At 40.8% G+C, this 23,760-nt stretch overlaps 20 non-coding genes across 20 annotated transcripts; all 20 read left to right on the top strand.

Moving 5' to 3' along the window:
* Positions 1-926: 926 nt before the first annotated feature.
* TRNAG-GCC (transfer RNA glycine (anticodon GCC)) lies at positions 927-997 on the top strand. The gene has a single exon. It is a non-coding gene; the product is annotated as a tRNA-Gly (tRNA).
* Positions 998-1,316: 319 nt separating this feature from the next.
* On the top strand, positions 1,317-1,387 carry TRNAG-GCC (transfer RNA glycine (anticodon GCC)). The gene has a single exon. It is a non-coding gene; the product is annotated as a tRNA-Gly (tRNA).
* A 317-nt stretch (positions 1,388-1,704) lies between these two features.
* Positions 1,705-1,775, top strand: TRNAG-GCC (transfer RNA glycine (anticodon GCC)). Its single transcript has one exon. It is a non-coding gene; the product is annotated as a tRNA-Gly (tRNA).
* A 318-nt stretch (positions 1,776-2,093) lies between these two features.
* TRNAG-GCC (transfer RNA glycine (anticodon GCC)) lies at positions 2,094-2,164 on the top strand. The gene has a single exon. It is a non-coding gene; the product is annotated as a tRNA-Gly (tRNA).
* Positions 2,165-2,845: 681 nt separating this feature from the next.
* Positions 2,846-2,916, top strand: TRNAG-GCC (transfer RNA glycine (anticodon GCC)). Its single transcript has one exon. It is a non-coding gene; the product is annotated as a tRNA-Gly (tRNA).
* A 1,412-nt stretch (positions 2,917-4,328) lies between these two features.
* Positions 4,329-4,399, top strand: TRNAG-GCC (transfer RNA glycine (anticodon GCC)). The gene has a single exon. It is a non-coding gene; the product is annotated as a tRNA-Gly (tRNA).
* Positions 4,400-4,534: 135 nt separating this feature from the next.
* On the top strand, positions 4,535-4,605 carry TRNAG-GCC (transfer RNA glycine (anticodon GCC)). Its single transcript has one exon. It is a non-coding gene; the product is annotated as a tRNA-Gly (tRNA).
* An 82-nt stretch (positions 4,606-4,687) lies between these two features.
* Positions 4,688-4,759, top strand: TRNAG-GCC (transfer RNA glycine (anticodon GCC)). The gene has a single exon. It is a non-coding gene; the product is annotated as a tRNA-Gly (tRNA).
* A 2,164-nt stretch (positions 4,760-6,923) lies between these two features.
* TRNAG-GCC (transfer RNA glycine (anticodon GCC)) lies at positions 6,924-6,994 on the top strand. Its single transcript has one exon. It is a non-coding gene; the product is annotated as a tRNA-Gly (tRNA).
* Positions 6,995-7,676: 682 nt separating this feature from the next.
* TRNAG-GCC (transfer RNA glycine (anticodon GCC)) lies at positions 7,677-7,747 on the top strand. Its single transcript has one exon. It is a non-coding gene; the product is annotated as a tRNA-Gly (tRNA).
* Positions 7,748-8,432: 685 nt separating this feature from the next.
* Positions 8,433-8,503, top strand: TRNAG-GCC (transfer RNA glycine (anticodon GCC)). Its single transcript has one exon. It is a non-coding gene; the product is annotated as a tRNA-Gly (tRNA).
* A 682-nt stretch (positions 8,504-9,185) lies between these two features.
* On the top strand, positions 9,186-9,256 carry TRNAG-GCC (transfer RNA glycine (anticodon GCC)). The gene has a single exon. It is a non-coding gene; the product is annotated as a tRNA-Gly (tRNA).
* An 869-nt stretch (positions 9,257-10,125) lies between these two features.
* Positions 10,126-10,196, top strand: TRNAG-GCC (transfer RNA glycine (anticodon GCC)). Its single transcript has one exon. It is a non-coding gene; the product is annotated as a tRNA-Gly (tRNA).
* Positions 10,197-13,685: 3,489 nt separating this feature from the next.
* TRNAG-GCC (transfer RNA glycine (anticodon GCC)) lies at positions 13,686-13,756 on the top strand. Its single transcript has one exon. It is a non-coding gene; the product is annotated as a tRNA-Gly (tRNA).
* A 681-nt stretch (positions 13,757-14,437) lies between these two features.
* TRNAG-GCC (transfer RNA glycine (anticodon GCC)) lies at positions 14,438-14,508 on the top strand. The gene has a single exon. It is a non-coding gene; the product is annotated as a tRNA-Gly (tRNA).
* An 869-nt stretch (positions 14,509-15,377) lies between these two features.
* TRNAG-GCC (transfer RNA glycine (anticodon GCC)) lies at positions 15,378-15,448 on the top strand. Its single transcript has one exon. It is a non-coding gene; the product is annotated as a tRNA-Gly (tRNA).
* Positions 15,449-18,023: 2,575 nt separating this feature from the next.
* Positions 18,024-18,094, top strand: TRNAG-GCC (transfer RNA glycine (anticodon GCC)). Its single transcript has one exon. It is a non-coding gene; the product is annotated as a tRNA-Gly (tRNA).
* A 1,837-nt stretch (positions 18,095-19,931) lies between these two features.
* On the top strand, positions 19,932-20,002 carry TRNAG-GCC (transfer RNA glycine (anticodon GCC)). Its single transcript has one exon. It is a non-coding gene; the product is annotated as a tRNA-Gly (tRNA).
* A 681-nt stretch (positions 20,003-20,683) lies between these two features.
* Positions 20,684-20,754, top strand: TRNAG-GCC (transfer RNA glycine (anticodon GCC)). Its single transcript has one exon. It is a non-coding gene; the product is annotated as a tRNA-Gly (tRNA).
* Positions 20,755-21,622: 868 nt separating this feature from the next.
* TRNAG-GCC (transfer RNA glycine (anticodon GCC)) lies at positions 21,623-21,693 on the top strand. Its single transcript has one exon. It is a non-coding gene; the product is annotated as a tRNA-Gly (tRNA).
* The last annotated feature ends 2,067 nt before the right edge of the window (positions 21,694-23,760 follow it).

Consider the following 23,760-nt stretch of genomic DNA (forward strand, 5'->3'; position numbering starts at 1 on the left):
GTTGGTGGTTCAGTGGTAGAAAACTCGCCTGCCACGAGGGTGACGCATTGGATTCTTACACAAGAAGCTGCTATAACGAAACCGTTAAGATAAAACTCCGCGTTTTTTTCTTCCCGGGTTATTACGAATTCGTTTAAAAATCATTTTTGTCCTTTTACTAAATATATAACCGCGTAACAAGCGTTGGTGGTTCAGTGGTAGAATACTCGCCTGCCACGCGGGTGCCGCATTGGATTCTTACACAAGAAGCTGCTATAACGAAATCGTTAAGATAAAACTCCGCGTTTTTTTCTTCCCGGGGTATAACGAAGTCGTTTAAAAATAATTTTTGTCCTTTTACTAAATATATAACTGCGTAGCAAGCGTTGGTAGTTCAGTGGTAGAGTACTTGCCTGCCACGCGGGTGACGCATTGGATTCTTTCACAAGAAGCTGCGATAAAGAAATCGTTAAGATAAAAAGCCGCGTTTTTTTCCCAGGGTATTACGAACTCGTTTTAAAATTATTTTTGTCCTTTTACTAAATATATGACCGCGTAACAAGCGTTGGGGGTTCAGTGGTAGAATACTCGCCCGCCACGCGGGTGACCCGGGTCCGATTCCCGGCCAACGCATTGGATTCTTTCACAAGAAGCTGCTATAACGAAATCGTTAAGATAAAAAGCCGCGTTTTTTTTCTTCCCGGGGTATTACGAACTTGTTTAAAAATCATTTTTGTCCTTTTACTAAATATATAACCGCGTAACAAGCGTTGGTGGTTCCGTGGTAGAATACTCGCCTGCCACGCGGGTGACGCATTGGATTCTTTCACAAGAAGCTGCGATAAAGAAATCGTTAAGATAAAAAGCCGCGTTTTTTTTCCCAGGGTATTACGAACTCGTTTAAAAATTATTTTTGTCCTTTTACTATATATTTGACCACGTAACAAGCGTTGGTGGTTCAGTGGTAGAATACTCGCCTGCCACGCGGGTGACCCGGGTCCGATTCCCGGCCAACGCATTGGATTCTTTCACAAGAAGCTGCTATAACGAAATCGTTAAGATAAAAAGTCGCGTTTTTTTTCTTCCCGGGGTATTACGAATTCGTTTAAAAATCATTTTTATACTTTTACTAAATATATAACCGCGTATCAAGCGTTGGTGGTTCAGTGGTAAAATACTCGCCTGCCACGCGGGTGACGCATTGGATTCTATCACAAGAAGCTGCTATAACGAAATCGTTAAGATAAAAAGGCGCGTTTTTTTTTTCTTCCCGGGGTATTACGAACTCGTTTAAAAATCATTTTTATTCTTTTACTAAATTTATAACCGCGTAACAAGCGTTGGTGGTTCAGTGGTAGAATACTCGCCCGCCACGCGGGTGACCCGGGTCCGATTCCCGGCCAACGCATTGGATTCTTTCACAAGAAGCTGCTATAACGAAATCGTTAAGATAAAAAGCCGCGTTTTTTTCTTCCCGGGGTATTACGAATTCGTTTAAAAATCATTTTTGTCCTTTTACTAAATATATATCCGCGTAACAAGCGTTGGTGGTTCAGTGGTAGAATACTCGCCTGCCACGCGGGTGACGCATTGGATTCTTACACAAGAAGCTGCTTTAACGAAATCGTTATGATAAAACTCCGCGTTTTTTTTTCTTCCCAGGGTATTACGTACTCGTTTAAAAATCATTTTTGTCCTTTTATTAAATTTATAACCGCGTAACAAGCGTTGGTGGTTCAGTGGTAGAATACTCGCCCGCCACGCGGGTGACCCGGGTTCGATTCCCGGCCAACGCATTGGATTTTTTCGCAAGAAGCTGCTATAACGAAATCGTCAAGATAACAAACCGCGTTTTTTTTCTTCCCGGGGTATAACGAACTCGTTAAAAAATCATTTTTGTCCTTTTACTAAATATATATCCGCGTAACAAGCGTTGGTGGTTCAGTGGTAGAATACTCGCCTGCCACGCGGGTGACGCATTGGATTCTTACACAAGAAGCTGCTTTAACGAAATCGTTATGATAAAACTCCGCGTTTTTTTTTCTTCCCAGGGTATTACGTACTCGTTTAAAAATCATTTTTGTCCTTTTATTAAATTTATAACCGCGTAACAAGCGTTGGTGGTTCAGTGGTAGAATACTCGCCCGCCACGCGGGTGACCCGGGTCCGATTCCCGGCCAACGCATTGGATTCTTTCACAAGAAGCTGCTATAACGAAATCGTTAAGATAAAAAGCCGCGTTTTTTTCTTCCCGGGGTATTACGAATTCGTTTAAAAATCATTTTTGTCCTTTTACTAAATATATAACCGCGTAACAAGCGTTGGTGGTTCAGTGGTAGAATACTCGCCTGCCACGCGGGTGACGCATTGGATTCTTACACAAGAAGCTGCTATAACGAAATTGTTAAGATACAAAGCCCCGTTTTTTTCTTCCCGGGTTATTACGAACTCGTTTAAAAATCATTTTTGTCCTTTTACTAAATATATAACCGCGTAACAAGCGTTGTTGGTTCAGTGGTAGAATACTCGCCTGCCACGCGGGTGACGCATTGGATTCTTACACAAGAAGCTGCTATAACGAAACCGTTAAGATAAAAAGCCGCGTTTTTTTCTTCGCGGGTTATTATGAACTCGTTTAAAAATCATTTTTGTCCTTTTAATAAATATATAACCGCGTAACAAGCGTTGGTGGTTCAGTGGTAGAATACTCGCCTGCCACGCGGGTTACGCATTGGATTCTTTCACAAGAAGCTGCTATAAAGAAATCGTTAAGATAAAAAGCCGCGTTTTTTTTTCTTCTCGGGGTATTATGAACTTTATTAAAAATCATTTTTGTCCTTTTACTAAATATATAACCGCGTAACAAGCGTTGGTGGTTCAGTGGTAGAATACTCGCCTGCCACGCGGGTGACCCGGGTTCGATTCCCGGCCAACGCATTGGATTTTTTCACAAGAAGCTGCTATAACGAAATCGTCAAGATAAAAACCGCGTTTTTTTTTCTTCCCGGGGTATTACGTACTCGTTAAAAAATCATTTTTGTCCTTTTACTAAATATATAACCGCTTAACAAGCGTTGGTGGTTCAGTGGTAGAATACTCGCCTGCCACGCGGGTGACGCATTGGATTCTTACACAAGATGCTGCTATAACGAAATCGTTATGATAAAACTCCGCGTTTTTTTTTCTTCCCAGGGTATTACGTACTCGTTTAAAAATCATTTTTGTCCTTTTATTAAATTTATAACCGCGTAACAAGCGTTGGTGGTGCAGTGGTAGAATACTCGCCTGCCACGCGTGTGACGCATTGGATTCTTACACAAGAAGCTGCTATAACGAAATCGTTAAGATAAAACTCCGCGTTTTTTTCTTCCCGGGGTATTACGAACTCGTTTAAAAATCCTTTTTGTCCTTTTACTAAATATATAACCGCGTAACAAGCGTTGGTGGTTCAGTGGTAAAATACTCGCCTGCCACGCGGTTGACGCATTGGATTCTTACACAAGAAGCTGCTATAACGAAATCGTAAAGATAAAACTCCGCGTTTTTTTCTTCCCGGGGTATTACGAAGTCGTTTAAAAATAATTTTTGTCCTTTTACTAAATATATAACTGCGTAACAAGCGTTGGCGGTTCAGTGGTAGAGTACTCGCCTGCCACGCGGGTGACGCATTGAATTCTTTCACAAGAAGCTGCGATAAAGAAATCGTTAAGATAAAAAGCCGCGTTTTTTTTTTCTTCCCGCAGTATTACGAACTCGTTTAAAAATCATTTTTGCCCTTTTACTAAATATATAACCGCGTAACAAGCGTTGGTGGTTCAGTGTTAAAATACTAGCCTGCCACGCGGGTGACGCATTGGATTCTTACACAAGAAGCTGCTATAACGAAACCGTTAAGATAAAAAGCCGCGTTTTTTTCTTTGCGGGTTATTACGAACTCGTTTTAAAATCATTTTTGTCCTTTTACTAAATATATAACCGCGTAACAAGCGTTGGTGGTTCAGTGGTAGAATACTCGCCTGCCACGCGGGTTACGCATTGGATTCTTTCACAAAAAGCTGCTATAAAGAAATCGTTAAGATAAAAAGCCGCGTTTTTTTTCTTCCCGGGGTATTACGAACTTGTTTAAAAATCATTTTTGTCCTTTTACTAAATATATAACCGCGTAACAAGCGTTGGTGGTTCCGTGGTAGAATACTCGCCTGCCACGCGGGTGACGCATTGGATTCTTTCACAAGAAGCTGCGATAAAGAAATCGTTAAGATAAAAAGCCGCGTTTTTTTTCCCAGGGTATTACGAACTCGTTTAAAAATTATTTTTGTCCTTTTACTATATATTTGACCACGTAACAAGCGTTGGTGGTTCAGTGGTAGAATACTCGCCTGCCACGCGGGTGACCCGGGTCCGATTCCCGGCCAACGCATTGGATTTTTTTCACAAGAAGCTGATATAACGAATTCGTTAAGATAAAAAGCCGCGTTTTTTTTCTTCCCGGGGTATTACGAACTCGTTTAAAAATAATTTTTGTCCTTTTACTAAATATATAACCGCGTAACAAGCGTTGGTGGTTCAGTGGTAGAATACTCGCCTGCCACGCGGGTGACCCGGGTCCGATTCCCGGCCAACGCATTGGATTCTTTCACAAGAAGCTGCTATAACGAAATCGTTAAGATAAAAAGCCGCGTTTTTTTCTTCCTGGGTTATTACGCATTGGTTGGTGGTTCAGTGGTAGAATACTCGCCTGCCACGCGGGTGACCCGGGTTCGATTCCCGGCCAACGCATTGGATTTTTTCGCAAGAAGCTGCTATAACGAAATCGTCAAGATAACAAACCGCGTTTTTTTTCTTCCCGGGGTATAACGAACTCGTTAAAAAATCATTTTTGTCCTTTTACTAAATATATATCCGCGTAACAAGCGTTGGTGGTTCAGTGGTAGAATACTCGCCTGCCACGCGGGTGACGCATTGGATTCTTACACAAGAAGCTGCTTTAACGAAATCGTTATGATAAAACTCCGCGTTTTTTTTTCTTCCCAGGGTATTACGTACTCGTTTAAAAATAATTTTTGTCCTTTTATTAAATTTATAACCGCGTAACAAGCGTTGGTGGTTCAGTGGTAGAATACTCGCCTGCCACGCGGGTGACGCATTGGATTCTTACACAAGAAGCTGCTATAACGAAATCGTTAAGATAAAACTCCGCGTTTTTTTCTTCCCGGGGTATTACGAACTCGTTTAAAAATCATTTTTGTCCTTTTACTAAATATATAACCGCGTAACAAGCGTTGGTGGTTCAGTGGTAAAATACTCGCCTACCACTCGGGTGACGCATTGGATTCTTACACAAGAAGCTGCTATAACGAAATCGTAAAGATAAAAAGCCGCGTTTTTTTTTCTTCCCGGGGTATTACGAACTCGTTTAAAAATCATTTTTGTCCTTTTACTAAATATATAACCGCGTAACAAGCGTTGGTGGTTCCGTGGTAGAATACTCTCCTGCCACGCGGGTGACGCATTGGATTCTTACACAAGAAGCTGCGATAAAGAAATCGTTAAGATAAAAAGCCGCGTTTTTTTTCCCAGGGTATTACGAACTCGTTTAAAAATTATTTTTGTCCTTTTACTATATATTTGACCACGTAACAAGCGTTGGTGGTTCAGTGGTAGAATACTCGCCTGCCACGCGGGTGACCCGGGTCTGATTCCCGGCCAACCCATTGGATTCTTTCACAAGAAGCTGCTATAACGAAATCGTTAAGATAAAAAGCCGCGTTTTTTTTCTTCCCGGGGTATTACGAATTCGTTTAAAAATCATTTTTGTCCTTTTACTAAATATATAACCGCGTAACAAGCGTTGGTGGTTCAGTGGTAGAATACTCGCCTGCCACGCGGGTGACGCATTGGATTCTTTCACAAGAAGCTGCTATAACGAAATCGTTAAGATAAAAAGCCGCGTTTTTTTCTTCCCGGGTTATTACGAATTGGTTTAAAAATCATTTTTGTCCTTTTACTAAATATATAACCGCGTAACAAGCGTTGGTGGTTCAGTGGTAGAATACTCGCCTGCCACGCGGGTTACGCATTGGATTCTTTCACAAGAAGCTGCTATAAAGAAATCGTTAAGATAAAAAGCCGCGTTTTTTTTTCTTCCCGGGGTATTACGAATTGGTTTAAAAATCATTTTTGTCCTTTTACTAAATATATAACCGCGTAACAAGCGTTGGTGGTTCAGTGGTAGAATACTCGCCTGCCACGCGGGTGACGCATTGGATTCCTACACGAGAAGCTGCTATAACGAAATCGTTAAGATACAAAGCCGCGTTTTTTTCTTCCCGGGTTATTACGAACTCGTTTAAAAATCATTTTTGTCCTTTTACTAAATATATAACCGCGTAACAAGCGTTGGTGGTTCAGTGGTAGAATACTCGCCTGCCACGCGGGTGATGCATTGGATTCTTACACGAGAAGTTGCTATAACGAAATCGTTAAGATACAAAGCCACGTTTTTCTCTTCGCGGGTTATTACGAACTCGTTTAAAAATCATTTTTGTCCTTTTACTAAATATATAACCGCGTAACAAGCGTTGGTGGTTCAGTGGTAGAATACTCGCCTGCCACGCGGGTGACGCATTGGATTCCTACACGAGAAGCTGCTATAACGAAATCGTTAAGATACAAAGCCGCGTTTTTTTCTTCCCGGGTTATTACGAACTCGTTTAAAAATCATTTTTGTCCTTTTACTAAATATATAACCGCGTAACAAGCGTTGGTGGTTCAGTGGTAGAATACTCGCCTGCCACGCGGGTTACGCATTGGATTCTTTCACAAGAAGCTGCTATAAAGAAATCGTTAAGATAAAAAGCCGCGTTTTTTTTTCTTCCCGGGGTATTACGAACTTGTTTAAAAATCATTTTTGTCCTTTTACTAAATATATAACCGCGTATCAAGCGTTGGTGTTTCAGTGGTAGAATACTCGCCTGCCACGCGGGTGACCCGGGTTCGATTCCCGGCCAACGCATTGGATTTTTTCGCAAGAAGCTGCTATAACGAAATCGTCAAGATAACAAACCGCGTTTTTTTTCTTCCCGGGGTATAACGAACTCGTTTAAAAATCATTTTTGTCCTTTTACTAAATATATAACCGCGTAACAAGCGTTGGTGGTTCAGTGGTAGAATACTCGCCTGCCACGCAGGTGACGCATTGGATTCTTACACAAGAAGCTGCTATAACGAAATCGTTAAGATAAAAAGCCGCGTTTTTCTCTTCGCGGGTTATTACGAACTCGTTTAAAAATCATTTTTGTCCTTTTACTAAATATATATCCGCGTAACAAGCGTTGGTGGTTCAGTGGTAGAATACTCGCCTGCCACGCGGGTTACGCATTGGATTCTTTCACAAGAAGCTGCTATAAAGAAATCGTTAAGATAAAAAGCCGCGTTTTTTTTTCTTCCCGGGGTATTACGAACTTGTTTAAAAATCATTTTTGTCCTTTTACTAAATATATAACCGCGTAACAAGCGTTGGTGGTTCAGTGGTAGAATACTCGCCTGCCACGCGGGTTACGCATTGGATTCTTTCACAAGAAGCTGCTATAAAGAAATCGTTAAGATAAAAAACCGCGTTTTTTTTTTCCCGGGGTATTACGAACTTGTTTAAAAATCATTTTTGTCCTTTTACTAAATATATAACCGCGTAACAAGCGTTGGTGGTTCAGTGGTAGAATACTCGCCTGCCACGCGGGTGACCCGGGTTCGATTCCCGGCCAACGCATTGGATTTTTTCGCAAGAAGCTGCTATAACGAAATCGTCAAGATAACAAACCGCGTTTTTTTTCTTCCCGGGGTATAACGAACTCGTTAAAAAATCATTTTTGTCCTTTTACTAAATATATATCCGCGTAACAAGCGTTGGTGGTTCAGTGGAAGAATACTCGCCTGCCACGCGGGTGACGCATTGGATTCTTACACAAGAAGCTGCTTTAACGAAATCGTTATGATAAAACTCCGCGTTTTTTTTTCTTCCCAGGGTATTACGTACTCGTTTAAAAATCATTTTTGTCCTTTTATTAAATTTATAACCGCGTAACAAGCGTTGGTGGTTCAGTGGTAGAATACTCGCCTGCCACGCGGGTGACGCATTGGATTCTTACACAAGAAGCTGCTATAACGAAATCGTTAAGATAAAACTCCGCGTTTTTTTCTTCCCGGGGTATTACGAACTCGTTTAAAAATCATTTTTGTCCTTTTACTAAATATATAACCGCGTAACAAGCGTTGGTGGTTCAGTGGTAAAATACTCGCCTACCACTCGGGTGACGCATTGGATTCTTACACAAGAAGCTGCTATAACGAAATCGTAAAGATAAAAAGCCGCGTTTTTTTTTTCTTCCCAGGGTATTACGAACTCGTTTAAAAATTATTTTTGTCCTTTAACTATATATTTGACCACGTAACAAGCGTTGGTGGTTCAGTGGTAGAATACTCGCCTGCCACGCGGGTGACCCGGGTCTGATTCCCGGCCAACGCATTGGATTCTTTCACAAGAAGCTGCTATAACGAAATCGTTAAGATAAAAAGCCGCGTTTTTTTTCTTCCCGGGGTATTACGAATTCGTTTAAAAATCATTTTTATCCTTTTACTAAATATATAACCGCGTATCAAGCGTTGGTGGTTCAGTGGTAAAATACTCGCCTGCCACGCGGGTGACGCATTGGATTCTTTCACAAGAAGCTGCTATAACGAAATCGTTAAGATAAAAAGCCGCGTTTTTTTCTTCCCGGGTTATTACGAATTGGTTTAAAAATCATTTTTGTCCTTTTACTAAATATATAACCGCGTAACAAGCGTTGGTGGTTCAGTGGTAGAATACTCGCCTGCCACGCGGGTGACGCATTGGATTCTTACACGAGAAGCTGCTATAACGAAATCGTTAAGATACAAAGCCGCGTTTTTTTCTTCCCGGGTTATTACGAACTCGTTTAAAAATCATTTTTGTCCTTTTACTAAATATATAACCGCGTAACAAGCGTTGGTGGTTCAGAGGTAGAATACTCGCCTGCCACGCGGGTTACGCATTGGATTCTTTCACAAGAAGCTGCTATAAAGAAATCGTTAAGATAAAAAGCCGCGTTTTTTTTTCTTCCCGGGGTATTACGAACTTGTTTAAAAATCATTTTTGTCCTTTTACTAAATATATAACCGCGTAACAAGCGTTGGTGTTTCAGTGGTAGAATACTCGCCTGCCACGCGGGTGACCCGGGTTCGATTCCCGGCCAACGCATTGGATTTTTTCGCAAGAAGCTGCTATAACGAAATCGTCAAGATAACAAACCGCGTTTTTTTTCTTCCCGGGGTATAACGAACTCGTTAAAAAATCATTTTTGTCCTTTTACTAAATATATAACCGCGTAACAAGCGTTGGTGGTTCAGTGGTAGAAAACTCGCCTGCCACGCGGGTGACGCATTGGATTCTTACACAAGAAGCTGCTTTAACGAAATCGTTATGATAAAACTCCGCGTTTTTTTTTCTTCCCAGGGTATTACGTACTCGTTTAAAAATCATTTTTGTCCTTTTATTAAATTTATAACCGCGTAACAAGCGTTGGTGGTTCAGTGGTAGAATACTCGCCTGCAACGCGGGTGACGCATTGGATTCTTACACAAGAAGCTGCTTTAACGAAATCGTTATGATAAAACTCCGCGTTTTTTTTTCTTCCCAGGGTATAACGTACTCGTTTAAAAATCATTTTTGTCCTTTTATTAAATTTAAAACCGCGTAACAAGCGTTGGTGGTTCAGTGGTAGAATACTCGCCTGCCACGCGGGTGACGCATTGGATTCTTACACAAGAAGCTGCTATAAGGAAATCGTTAAGATAAAACTCCGCGTTTTTTTCTTCCCGGGTTATTACGAATTGGTTTAAAAATCATTTTTGTCCTTTTACTAAATATATAACCGCGTAACAAGCGTTGGTGGTTCAGTGGTAGAATACTCGCCTGCCACGCGGGTTACGCATTGGATTCTTTCACAAGAAGCTGCTATAAAGAAATCGTTAAGATAAAAAGCCGCGTTTTTTTTTTCTTCCCGGGGTATAACGAACTTGTTTAAAAATCATTTTTGTCCTTTTACTAAATATATAACCGCGTAACAAGCGTTGGTGTTTCAGTGGTAGAATACTCGCCTGCCACGCGGGTGACCCGGGTTCGATTCCCGGCCAACGCATTGGATTTTTTCGCAAGAAGCTGCTATAACGAAATCGTCAAGATAACAAACCGCGTTTTTTTTCTTCCCGGGGTATAACGAACTCGTTAAAAAATCATTTTTGTCCTTTTACTAAATATATAACCGCGTAACAAGCGTTGGTGGTTCAGTGGTAGAATACTCGCCTGCAACGCGGGTGACGCATTGGATTCTTACACAAGAAGCTGCTATAACGAAATCGTTAAGATAAAACTCCGGGTTTTTTTCTTCCCGGGGTATTACGAACTCGTTTAAAAATCATTTTTGTCCTTTTACTAAATATATAACCGCGTAACAAGCGTTAGTGGTTCAGTGGTAGAATACTCGCCTACCACTCGGGTGACGCATTGGATTCTTACACAAGAAGCTGCTATAACGAAATCGTAAAGATAAAAAGCCGCGTTTTTTTTTCTTCCCAGGGTATTACGAACTCGTTTAAAAATCATTTTTGTCCTTTTACTAAATATATAACCGCGTAACAAGCGTTGGTGGTTCAGTGGTAAAATACTCGCCTGCCACTCGGGTGACGCATTGGATTCTTACACAAGAAGCTGCTATAACGAAATCGTAAAGATAAAACTCCGCGTTTTTTTCTTCCCGGGGCTATTACGAAGTCGTTTAAAAATAATTTTTGTCCTTTTACTAAATATATAACCGCGTAACAAGCGTTGGTGGTTCAGTGGTAGAATACTCGCCTGCCACGCGGGTGACCCGGGTCGGATTCCCGGCCAACGCATTGGATTCTTTCACAAGAAGCTGCTATAACGAAATCATTAAGATAAAAAGCCGCGTTTTTTTTCTTCCCGGGGTATTACGAACTCGTTTAAAAATCATTTTTGTCCTTTTACTAAATATATAACCGCGTAACAAGCGTTGGTGGTTCAGTGGTAAAATACTCGGCAGCCACGCGAGTGACGCATTGGATTCTTTCACAAGAAGCTGCTATAACGAAATCGTTAAGATAAAAAGCCGCGTTTTTTTCTTCCCGGGTTATTACGAATTCGTTTAAAAATCATTTTTTCCTTTTACTTAATATATAACCACGCAACAAGCGTTGGTGGTTCAGCGGTAGAATACTCGCCTGCCACGCGGGTGACGCATTGGATTCTTACACAAGAAGCTGCTATAACGAAATCGTAAAGATAAAACTCCGCGTTTTTTTCTTCCCTGGGTATTACGAAGTCGTTTAAAAATAATTTTTGTCCTTTTACTAAATATATAACCGCGTAACAAGCGTTGGTGGTTCAGTGGTAGAATACTCGCCTGCCACGCGGGTGACGCATTGGATTCTTTCACAAGAAGCTGCTATAAAGAAATCGTTAAGATAAAAAGCCGCGTTTTTTTTTCTTCCCGGGGTATTACGAACTCGTTTAAAAATCATTTTTGTCCTTTTACTAAATATATAACCGCGTAACAAGCGTTGGCGGTTCAGTGGTAGAATACTCGCCTGCCACGCGGGTGATGCATTGGATTCTTTCACAAGAAGCTGCGATAAAGAAATCGTTAAGATAAAAAGCCGCGTTTTTTTTTCTTCCCGGGGTATTACGATCTCGTTTAAAAATTATTTTTGTCCTTTTACTAAATATATAACCGTGTAACAAGCGTTGGTGGTTCAGTGGTAGAATACTCGCCTGCCACGCGGGTGACCCGGGTCGGATTCCCGGCCAACGCATTGGATTCTTTCACAAGAAGCTGCTATAACGAAATCGTTAAGATAAAAAGCCGCGTTTTTTTTCTTCCCGGGGTATTACGAACTCGTTTAAAAATCATTTTTGTCCTTTTACTAAATATATAACCGCGTAACAAGCGTTGGTGGTTCAGTGGTAAAATACTCGGCAGCCACGCGAGTGACGCATTGGATTCTTTCACAAGAAGCTGCTATAACGAAATCGTTAAGATAAAAAGCCGCGTTTTTTTCTTCCCGGGTTATTACGAATTCGTTTAAAAATCATTTTTTCCTTTTACTTAATATATAACCACGCAACAAGCGTTAGTGGTTCAGCGGTAGAATACTCGCCTGCCACGCGGGTGACGCATTGGATTCTTACACAAGAAGCTGCTATAACGAAATCGTAAAGATAAAACTCCGCGTTTTTTTCTTCCCTGGGTATTACGAAGTCGTTTAAAAATAATTTTTGTCCTTTTGCTAAATATATAACCGCGTAACAAGCGTTGGTGGTTCAGTGGTAGAATACTCGCCTGCCACGCGGGTGACGCATTGGATTCTTTCACAAGAAGCTGCTATAAAGAAATCGTTAAGATAAAAAGCCGCGTTTTTTTTTCTTCCCGGGGTATTACGAACTCGTTTAAAAATCATTTTTGTCCTTTTACTAAATATATAACCGCGTAACAAGCGTTGGCGGTTCAGTGGTAGAATACTCGCCTGCCACGCGGGTGACGCATTGGATTCTTTCACAAGAAGCTGCTATAAAGAAATCGTTAAAATAAAAAGCCGCGGTTTTTTCTTCGCGGGTTATTACGAACTCGTTTAAAAATCATTTTTGTCCTTTTACTAAATATATAACCGCGTAACAAGCGTTGGTGGTTCAGTGGTAGAATACACGCCTGCCACGCGGGTTACGCATTGGATTCTTTCACAAGAAGCTGCTATAAAGAAATCGTTAAGATAAAAAGCCGCGTTTTTTTTTTCTTCCCGGGGTATTACGAACTTGTTTAAAAATCATTTTTGTCCTTTTACTAAATATATAACCACGTAACAAGTGTTGGTGGTTCAGTGGTAGAATACTCGCCTGCTGTGACCCGGGTTCGATTCCCGGCCAACGCATTGGATTCTTTCACCAGAAGCTGCTATAACGAAATCGTCAAGATAAAAAACCGCATTTTTTTTTCTTCCCGGGGTATAACGAACTCGTTAAAAAATCATTTTTATCCTTTTACTTAATATATAACCGCGTAACTAGCGTTGGTGGTTCAGTGGTAAAATACTCGCCTGCCACGCGGGTGACGCATTGGATTCTTTCACAAGAAGCTGCTATAACGAAATCATTAAGATAAAAAGCCGCGTTTTGTTCTTCCCGGGTTATTACGAACTCGTTTAAAAATCATTTTTGTCCTTTTACTAAATATATAACCACGTTACAAGCGTTGGTGGTTCAGTGGTAGAATACTCGCCTGTCACGCGGGTGACGCATTGGATTCTTACACAATAAGCTGCTATAACGAAATCGTTAAGATAAAACTCCGCGTTTTTTTTTTCTTCCCGGGGTATTACGAAGTCGTTTAAAAATCATTTTTGTCCTTTTACTAAATTTATAACCGCGTACCAAGCGTTGGTGGTTCAGTGGTAGAATACTCGCCTGCCACGCGGGTGACGCATTGGATTCTTACACAAGAAGCTGCTATAATGAAATCGTTAAGATAAAAAGCCGCGTTTTTTTTTCTTCCCGGGGTATTACGAACTTGTTTAAAAATCATTTTTGTCCTTTTACTAAATATATAACCGCGTAACAAGCGTTGGTGTTTCAGTGGTAGAATACTCGCCTGCCAGGCGGGTGACCCGGGTTCGATTCCCGGCCAACGCATTGGATTTTTTCGCAAGAAGCTGCTATAACGAAATCGTTAAGATAAAAAGCCGCGTTTTTTTCTTCCCGGGTTATTACGAATTGGTTTAAAAATCATTTTTGTCCTTTTACTAAATATATAACCGCTTAACAAGCGTTGGTGGTTCAGTGGTAGAAAACTCGCCTGCCACGCGGGTGACGCATTGGATTCTTACACAAGAAGCTGCTTTAACGAAATCGTTAAGATAAAAAGCCGCGTTTTTTTCTTCCCGGGTTATTACGAATTGGTTTAAAAATCATTTTTGTCCTTTTACTAAATATATAACCGCGTAACAAGCGTTGGTGGTTCAGTGGTAGAATACTCGCCTGCCACGCGGGTGACGCATTGGATTCTTACACGAGAAGCTGCTATAACGAAATCGTTAAGATACAAAGCCGCGTTTTTTTCTTCCCGGGTTATTACGAACTCGTTTAAAAATCATTTTTGTCCTTTTACTAAATATATAACCGCGTAACAAGCGTTGGTGGTTCAGTGGTAGAATACTCGCCTGCCACGCGGGTTACGCATTGGATTCTTTCACAAGAAGCTGCTATAAAGAAATCGTTAAGATAAAAAGCCGCGTTTTTTTTTCTTCCCGGGGTATTACGAACTTGTTTAAAAATCATTTTTGTCCTTTTACTAAATATATAACCGCGTAACAAGCGTTGGTGTTTCAGTGGTTGAATACTCGCCTGCCACGCGGGTGACCCGGGTTCGATTCCCGGCCAACGCATTGGATTTTTTCGCAAGAAGCTGCTATAACGAAATCGTCAAGATAACAAACCGCGTTTTTTTTCTTCCCGGGGTATAACGAACTCGTTAAAAAATCATTTTTGTCCTTTTACTAAATATATAACCGCGTAACAAGCGTTGGTGGTTCAGTGGTAGAAAACTCGCCTGCCACGCGGGTGACGCATTGGATTCTTACACAAGAAGCTGCTTTAACGAAATCGTTATGATAAAACTCCGCGTTTTTTTTTCTTCCCAGGGTATTACGTACTCGTTTAAAAATCATTTTTGTCCTTTTATTAAATTTATAACCGCGTAACAAGCGTTGGTGGTTCAGTGGTAGAATACTCGCCTGCAACGCGGGTGACGCATTGGATTCTTACACAAGAAGATGCTTTAACGAAATCGTTATGATAAAACTCCGCGTTTTTTTTTCTTCCCAGGGTATAACGTACTCGTTTAAAAATCATTTTTGTCCTTTTATTAAATTTAAAACCGCGTAACAAGCGTTGGTGGTTCAGTGGTAGAATACTCGCCTGCCACGCGGGTGACGCATTGGATTCTTACACAAGAAGCTGCTATAAGGAAATCGTTAAGATAAAACTCCGCGTTTTTTTCTTCCCGGGTTATTACGAATTGGTTTAAAAATCATTTTTGTCCTTTTACTAAATATATAACCGCGTAACAAGCGTTGGTGGTTCAGTGGTAGAATACTCGCCTGCCACGCGGGTTACGCATTGGATTCTTTCACAAGAAGCTGCTATAAAGAAATCGTTAAGATAAAAAGCCGCGTTTTTTTTTTCTTCCCGGGGTATTACGAACTTGTTTAAAAATCATTTTTGTCCTTTTACTAAATATATAACCGCGTAACAAGCGTTGGTGTTTCAGTGGTAGAATACTCGCCTGCCACGCGGGTGACCCGGGTTCGATTCCCGGCCAACGCATTGGATTTTTTCGCAAGAAGCTGCTATAACGAAATCGTCAAGATAACAAACCGCGTTTTTTTTCTACCCGGGGTATAACGAACTCGTTAAAAAATCATTTTTGTCCTTTTACTAAATATATAACCGCGTAACAAGCGTTGGTGGTTCAGTGGTAGAATACTCGCCTGCAACGCGGGTGACGCATTGGATTCTTACACAAGAAGCTGCTATAACGAAATCGTTAAGATAAAACTCCGGGTTTTTTTCTTCCCGGGGTATTACGAACTCGTTTAAAAATCATTTTTGTCCTTTTACTAAATATATAACCGCGTAACAAGCGTTAGTGGTTCAGTGGTAAAATACTCGCCTACCACTCGGGTGACGCATTGGATTCTTACACAAGAAGCTGCTATAACGAAATCGTAAAGATAAAAAGCCGCGTTTTTTTTTCTTCCCAGGGTATTACGAACTCGTTTAAAATCATTTTTGTCCTTTTACTAAATATATAACCGCGTAACAAGCGTTGGTGGTTCAGTGGTAGAATACTCGCCTGCCACGCGGTTGATGCATTGCATTCTTTCACAAGAAGCTGCGATAAAGAAATCGTTAAGATAAAAAGCCGCGTTTTTTTTTCTTCCCGGGGTATTACGATCTCGTTTAAAAATTATTTTTGTCCTTTTACTAAATATATAACCGTGTAACAAGCGTTGGTGGTTCAGTGGTAGAATACTCGCCTGCCACGCGGGTGACCCGGGTCGGATTCCCGGCCAACGCATTGGATTCTTTCACAAGAAGCTGCTATAACGAAATCGTTAAGATAAAAAGCCGCGTTTTTTTTCTTCCCGGGGTATTACGAACTCGTTTAAAAATCATTTTTGTCCTTTTACTAAATATATAACCGCGTAACAAGCGTTGGTGGTTCAGTGGTAAAATACTCGGCAGCCACGCGAGTGACGCATTGGATTCTTTCACAAGAAGCTGCTATAACGAAATCGTTAAGATAAAAAGCCGCGTTTTTTTCTTCCCGGGTTATTACGAATTCGTTTAAAAATCATTTTTGTCCTTTTACTTAATATATAACCACGCAACAAGCGTTGTTGGTTCAGCGGTAGAATACTCGCCTGCCACGCGGCTGACGCATTGGATTCTTACACAAGAAGCTGCTATAACGAAATCGTAAAGATAAAACTCCGCGTTTTTTTCTTCCCGGGGTATTACGAAGTCGTTTAAAAATAATTTTTGTCCTTTTACTAAATATATAACCGCGAAACAAGCGTTGGTGGTTCAGTGGTAGAATACTCGCCTGCCACGCGGGTGACGCATTGGATTCTTTCACAAGAAGCTGCTATAAAGAAATCGTTAAGATAAAAAGCCGCGTTTTTTTTTCTTCCCGGGGTATTACGAACTCGTTTAAAAATCATTTTTGTCCTTTTACTAAATATATAACCGCGTAACAAGCGTTGGCGGTTCAGTGGTAGAATACTCGCCTGCCACGCGGGTGACCCGGGTCCGATTCCCGGCCAACGCATTGGATTCTTTCACAAGAAGCTGCTATAACGAAATCGTTAAAATAAAAAGCCGCGGTTTTTTCTTCGCGGGTTATTACGAACTCGTTTAAAAATCATTTTTGTCCTTTTACTAAATATATAACCGCGTAACAAGCGTTGGTGGTTCAGTGGTAGAATACACGCCTGCCACGCGGGTTACGCATTGGATTCTTTCACAAGAAGCTGCTATAAAGAAATCGTTAAGATAAAAAGCCGCGTTTTTTTTTCTTCCCGGGGTATTACGAACTTGTTTAAAAATCATTTTTGTCCTTTTACTAAATATATAACCACGTAACAAGCGTTGGTGGTTCAGTGGTAGAATACTCGCCTGCTGTGACCCGGGTTCGATTCCCGGCCAACGCATTGGATTCTTTCACCAGAAGCTGCTATAACGAAATCGTCAAGATAAAAAACCGTATTTTTTTTTCTTCCCGGGGTATAACGAACTCGTTAAAAAATCATTTTTATCCTTTTACTTAATATATAACCGCGTAACTAGCGTTGGTGGTTCAGTGGTAAAATACTCGCCTGCCACGCGGGTGACGCATTGGATTCTTTCACAAGAAGCTGCTATAACGAAATCATTAAGATAAAAAGCCGCGTTTTGTTCTTCCCGGGTTATTACGAACTCGTTTAAAAATCATTTTTGTCCTTTTACTAAATATATAACCACGTTACAAGCGTTGGTGGTTCAGTGGTAGAATACTCGCCTGTCACGCGGGTGACGCATTGGATTCTTACACAATAAGCTGCTATAACGAAATCGTTAAGATAAAACTCCGCGTTTTTTTTTTCTTCCCGGGGTATTACGAAGTCGTTTAAAAATCATTTTTGTCCTTTTACTAAATTTATAACCGCGTACCAAGCGTTGGTGGTTCAGTGGTAGAATACTCGCCTGCCACGCGGGTGACGCATTGGATTCTTACACAAGAAGCTGCTATAATGAAATCGTTAAGATAAAAAGCCGCGTTTTTTTTTCTTCCCGGGGTATTACGAACTTGTTTAAAAATCATTTTTGTCCTTTTACTAAATATATAACCGCGTAACAAGCGTTGGTGTTTCAGTGGTAGAATACTCGCCTGCCACGCGGGTGACCCGGGTTCGATTCCCGGCCAACGCATTGGATTTTTTCGCAAGAAGCTGCTATAACGAAGTCGTCAAGATAACAAACCGCGTTTTTTTTCTTCCCGGGGTATAACGAACTCGTTAAAAAATCATTTTTGTCCTTTTACTAAATATATAACCGCGTAACAAGCGTTGGTGGTTCAGTGGTAGAAAACTCGCCTGCCACGCGGGTGACGCATTGGATTCTTACACAAGAAGCTGCTTTAACGAAATCGTTATGATAAAACTCCGCGTTTTTTTTTTCTTCCCAGGGTATTACGTACTCGTTTAAAAATCATTTTTGTCCTTTTATTAAATTTATAACCGCGTAACAAGCGTTGGTGGTTCAGTGGTAGAATACACGCCTGCCACGCGGGTTACGCATTGGATTCTTTCACAAGAAGCTGCTATAAAGAAATCGTTAAGATAAAAAGCCGCGTTTTTTTTTTCTTCCCGGGGTATTACGAACTTGTTTAAAAATCATTTTTGTCCTTTTACTAAATATATAACCACGTAACAAGTGTTGGTGGTTCAGTGGTAGAATACTCGCCTGCTGTGACCCGGGTTCGATTCCCGGCCAACGCATTGGATTGTTTCACCAGAAGCTGCTATAACGAAATCGTCAAGATAAAAAACCGCATTTTTTTTTCTTCCCGGGGTATAACGAACTCGTTAAAAAATCATTTTTATCCTTTTACTTAATATATAACCGCGTAACTAGCGTTGGTGGTTCAGTGGTAAAATACTCGCCTGCCACGCGGGTGACGCATTGGATTCTTTCACAAGAAGCTGCTATAACGAAATCATTAAGATAAAAAGCCGCGTTTTGTTCTTCCCGGGTTATTACGAACTCGTTTAAAAATCATTTTTGTCCTTTTACTAAATATATAACCACGTAACAAGTGTTGGTGGTTCAGTGGTAGAATACTCGCCTGCTGTGACCCGGGTTCGATTCCCGGCCAACGCATTGGATTCTTTCACCAGAAGCTGCTATAACGAAATCGTCAAGATAAAAAACCGCATTTTTTTTTCTTCCCAGGGTATTACGTACTCGTTTAAAAATCATTTTTGTCCTTTTATTAAATTTATAACCGCGTAACAAGCGTTGGTGGTTCAGTGGTAGAATACACGCCTGCCACGCGGGTTACGCATTGGATTCTTTCACAAGAAGCTGCTATAAAGAAATCGTTAAGATAAAAAGCCGCGTTTTTTTTTTCTTCCCGGGGTATTACGAACTTGTTTAAAAATCATTTTTGTCCTTTTACTAAATATATAACCACGTAACAAGTGTTGGTGGTTCAGTGGTAGAATACTCGCCTGCTGTGACCCGGGTTCGATTCCCGGCCAACGCATTGGATTCTTTCACCAGAAGCTGCTATAACGAAATCGTCAAGATAAAAAACCGCATTTTTTTTTCTTCCCGGGGTATAACGAACTCGTTAAAAAATCATTTTTATCCTTTTACTTAATATATAACCGCGTAACTAGCGTTGGTGGTTCAGTGGTAAAATACTCGCCTGCCACGCGGGTGACGCATTGGATTCTTTCACAAGAAGCTGCTATAACGAAATCATTAAGATAAAAAGCCGCGTTTTGTTCTTCCCGGGTTATTACGAACTCGTTTAAAAATCATTTTTGTCCTTTTACTAAATATATAACCACGTTACAAGCGTTGGTGGTTCAGTGGTAGAATACTCGCCTGTCACGCGGGTGACGCATTGGATTCTTACACAATAAGCTGCTATAACGAAATCGTTAAGATAAAAAGCCGCGTTTTTTTTTCTTCCCGGGGTATTACGAACTTGTTTAAAAATCATTTTTGTCCTTTTACTAAATATATAACCGCGTAACAAGCGTTGGTGTTTCAGTGGTAGAATACTCGCCTGCCACGCGGGTGACCCGGGTTCGATTCCCGGCCAACGCATTGGATTTTTTCGCAAGAAGCTGCTATAACGAAATCGTTAAGATAAAAAGCCGCGTTTTTTTCTTCCCGGGTTATTACGAATTGGTTTAAAAATCATTTTTGTCCTTTTACTAAATATATAACCGCTTAACAAGCGTTGGTGGTTCAGTGGTAGAAAACTCGTCTGCCACGCGGGTGACGCATTGGATTCTTACACAAGAAGCTGCTTTAACGAAATCGTTAAGATAAAAAGCCGCGTTTTTTTCTTCCCGGGTTATTACGAATTGGTTTAAAAATCATTTTTGTCCTTTTACTAAATATATAACCGCGTAACAAGCGTTGGTGGTTCAGTGGTAGAATACTCGCCTGCCACGCGGGTGACGCATTGGATTCTTACACGAGAAGCTGCTATAACGAAATCGTTAAGATACAAAGCCGCGTTTTTTTCTTCCCGGGTTATTACGAACTCGTTTAAAAATCATTTTTGTCCTTTTACTAAATATATAACCGCGTAACAAGCGTTGGTGGTTCAGTGGTAGAATACTCGCCTGCCACGCGGGTTACGCATTGGATTCTTTCACAAGAAGCTGCTATAAAGAAATCGTTAAGATAAAAAGCCGCGTTTTTTTTTCTTCCCGGGGTATTACGAACTTGTTTAAAAATCATTTTTGTCCTTTTACTAAATATATAACCGCGTAACAAGCGTTGGTGTTTCAGTGGTAGAATACTCGCCTGCCACGCGGGTGACCCGGGTTCGATTCCCGGCCAACGCATTGGATTTTTTCGCAAGAAGCTGCTATAACGAAATCGTCAAGATAACAAACCGCGTTTTTTTTCTTCCCGGGGTATAACGAACTCGTTAAAAAATCATTTTTGTCCTTTTACTAAATATATAACCGCGTAACAAGCGTTGGTGGTTCAGTGGTAGAAAACTCGCCTGCCACGCGGGTGACGCATTGGATTCTTACACAAGAAGCTGCTTTAACGAAATCGTTATGATAAAACTCCGCGTTTTTTTTTCTTCCCAGGGTATTACGTACTCGTTTAAAAATCATTTTTGTCCTTTTATTAAATTTATAACCGCGTAACAAGCGTTGGTGGTTCAGTGGTAGAATACTCGCCTGCAACGCGGGTGACGCATTGGATTCTTACACAAGAAGATGCTTTAACGAAATCGTTATGATAAAACTCCGCGTTTTTTTTTCTTCCCAGGGTATAACGTACTCGTTTAAAAATCATTTTTGTCCTTTTATTAAATTTAAAACCGCGTAACAAGCGTTGGTGGTTCAGTGGTAGAATACTCGCCTGCCACGCGGGTGACGCATTGGATTCTTACACAAGAAGCTGCTATAAGGAAATCGTTAAGATAAAACTCCGCGTTTTTTTCTTCCCGGGTTATTACGAATTGGTTTAAAAATCATTTTTGTCCTTTTACTAAATATATAACCGCGTAACAAGCGTTGGTGGTTCAGTGGTAGAATACTCGCCTGCCACGCGGGTTACGCATTGGATTCTTTCACAAGAAGCTGCTATAAAGAAATCGTTAAGATAAAAAGCCGCGTTTTTTTTTCTTCCCGGGGTATTACGAACTTGTTTAAAAATCATTTTTGTCCTTTTACTAAATATATAACCGCGTAACAAGCGTTGGTGTTTCAGTGGTAGAATACTCGCCTGCCACGCGGGTGACCCGGGTTCGATTCCCGGCCAACGCATTGGATTTTTTCGCAAGAAGCTGCTATAACGAAATCGTCAAGATAACAAACCGCGTTTTTTTTCTTCCCGGGGTATAACGAACTCGTTAAAAAATCATTTTTGTCCTTTTACTAAATATATAACCGCGTAACAAGCGTTGGTGGTTCAGTGGTAGAATACTCGCCTGCAACGCGGGTGACGCATTGGATTCTTACACAAGAAGCTGCTATAACGAAATCGTTAAGATAAAACTCCGGGTTTTTTTCTTCCCGGGGTATTACGAACTCGTTTAAAAATCATTTTTGTCCTTTTACTAAATATATAACCGCGTAACAAGCGTTAGTGGTTCAGTGGTAAAATACTCGCCTACCACTCGGGTGACGCATTGGATTCTTACACAAGAAGCTGCTATAACGAAATCGTAAAGATAAAAAGCCGCGTTTTTTTTCTTCCCAGGGTATTACGAACTCGTTTAAAAATCATTTTTGTCCTTTTACTAAATATATAACCGCGTAACAAGCGTTGGTGGTTCAGTGGTAAAATACTCGCCTGCCACTCGGGTGACGCATTGGATTCTTACACAAGAAGCTGCTATAACGAAATCGTAAAGATAAAACTCCGCTTTTTTTTTCTTCCCGGGGCTATTACGAAGTCGTTTAAAAATAATTTTTGTCCTTTTACTAAATATATAACCGCGTAACAAGCGTTGGTGGTTCAGTGGTAGAATACTCGCCTGCCACGCGGTTGATGCATTGCATTCTTTCACAAGAAGCTGCGATAAAGAAATCGTTAAGATAAAAAGCCGCGTTTTTTTTTCTTCCCGGGGTATTACGATCTCGTTTAAAAATTATTTTTGTCCTTTTACTAAATATATAACCGTGTAACAAGCGTTGGTGGTTCAGTGGTAGAATACTCGCCTGCCACGCGGGTGACCCGGGTCGGATTCCCGGCCAACGCATTGGATTATTTCACAAGAAGCTGCTATAACGAAATCGTTAAGATAAAAAGCCGCGTTTTTTTTCTTCCCGGGGTATTACGAACTCGTTTAAAAATCATTTTTGTCCTTTTACTAAATATATAACCGCGTAACAAGCGTTGGTGGTTCAGTGGTAAAATACTCGGCAGCCACGCGAGTGACGCATTGGATTCTTTCACAAGAAGCTGCTATAACGAAATCGTTAAGATAAAAAGCCGCGTTTTTTTCTTCCCGGGTTATTACGAATTCGTTTAAAAATCATTTTTGTCCTTTTACTTAATATATAACCACGCAACAAGCGTTGTTGGTTCAGCGGTAGAATACTCGCCTGCCACGCGGCTGACGCATTGGATTCTTACAAAAGAAGCTGCTATAACGAAATCGTAAAGATAAAACTCCGCGTTTTTTTCTTCCCGGGGTATTACGAAGTCGTTTAAAAATAATTTTTGTCCTTTTACTAAATATATAACCGCGAAACAAGCGTTGGTGGTTCAGTGGTAGAATACTCGCCTGCCACGCGGGTGACGCATTGGATTCTTTCACAAGAAGCTGCTATAAAGAAATCGTTAAGATAAAAAGCCGCGTTTTTTTTTCTTCCCGGGGTATTACGAACTCGTTTAAAAATCATTTTTGTCCTTTTACTAAATATATAACCGCGTAACAAGCGTTGGCGGTTCAGTGGTAGAATACTCGCCTGCCACGCGGGTGACCCGGGTCCGATTCCCGGCCAACGCATTGGATTCTTTCACAAGAAGCTGCTATAACGAAATCGTTAAAATAAAAAGCCGCGGTTTTTTCTTCGCGGGTTATTACGAACTCGTTTAAAAATCATTTTTGTCCTTTTACTAAATATATAACCGCGTAACAAGCGTTGGTGGTTCGGTGGTAGAATACACGCCTGCCACGCGGGTTACGCATTGGATTCTTTCACAAGAAGCTGCTATAAAGAAATCGTTAAGATAAAAAGCCGCGTTTTTTTTTCTTCCCGGGGTATTACGAACTTGTTTAAAAATCATTTTTGTCCTTTTACTAAATATATAACCACGTAACAAGCGTTGGTGGTTCAGTGGTAGAATACTCGCCTGCTGTGACCCGGGTTCGATTCCCGGCC

The sequence above is a fragment of the Leiobunum rupestre genome, chromosome 6, assembly GCF_980474605.1.
Source record: "Leiobunum rupestre chromosome 6, qqLeiRupe1.1.hap1, whole genome shotgun sequence".
NCBI classification, from domain to species: Eukaryota; Metazoa; Arthropoda; class Arachnida; order Opiliones; family Sclerosomatidae; genus Leiobunum; species Leiobunum rupestre.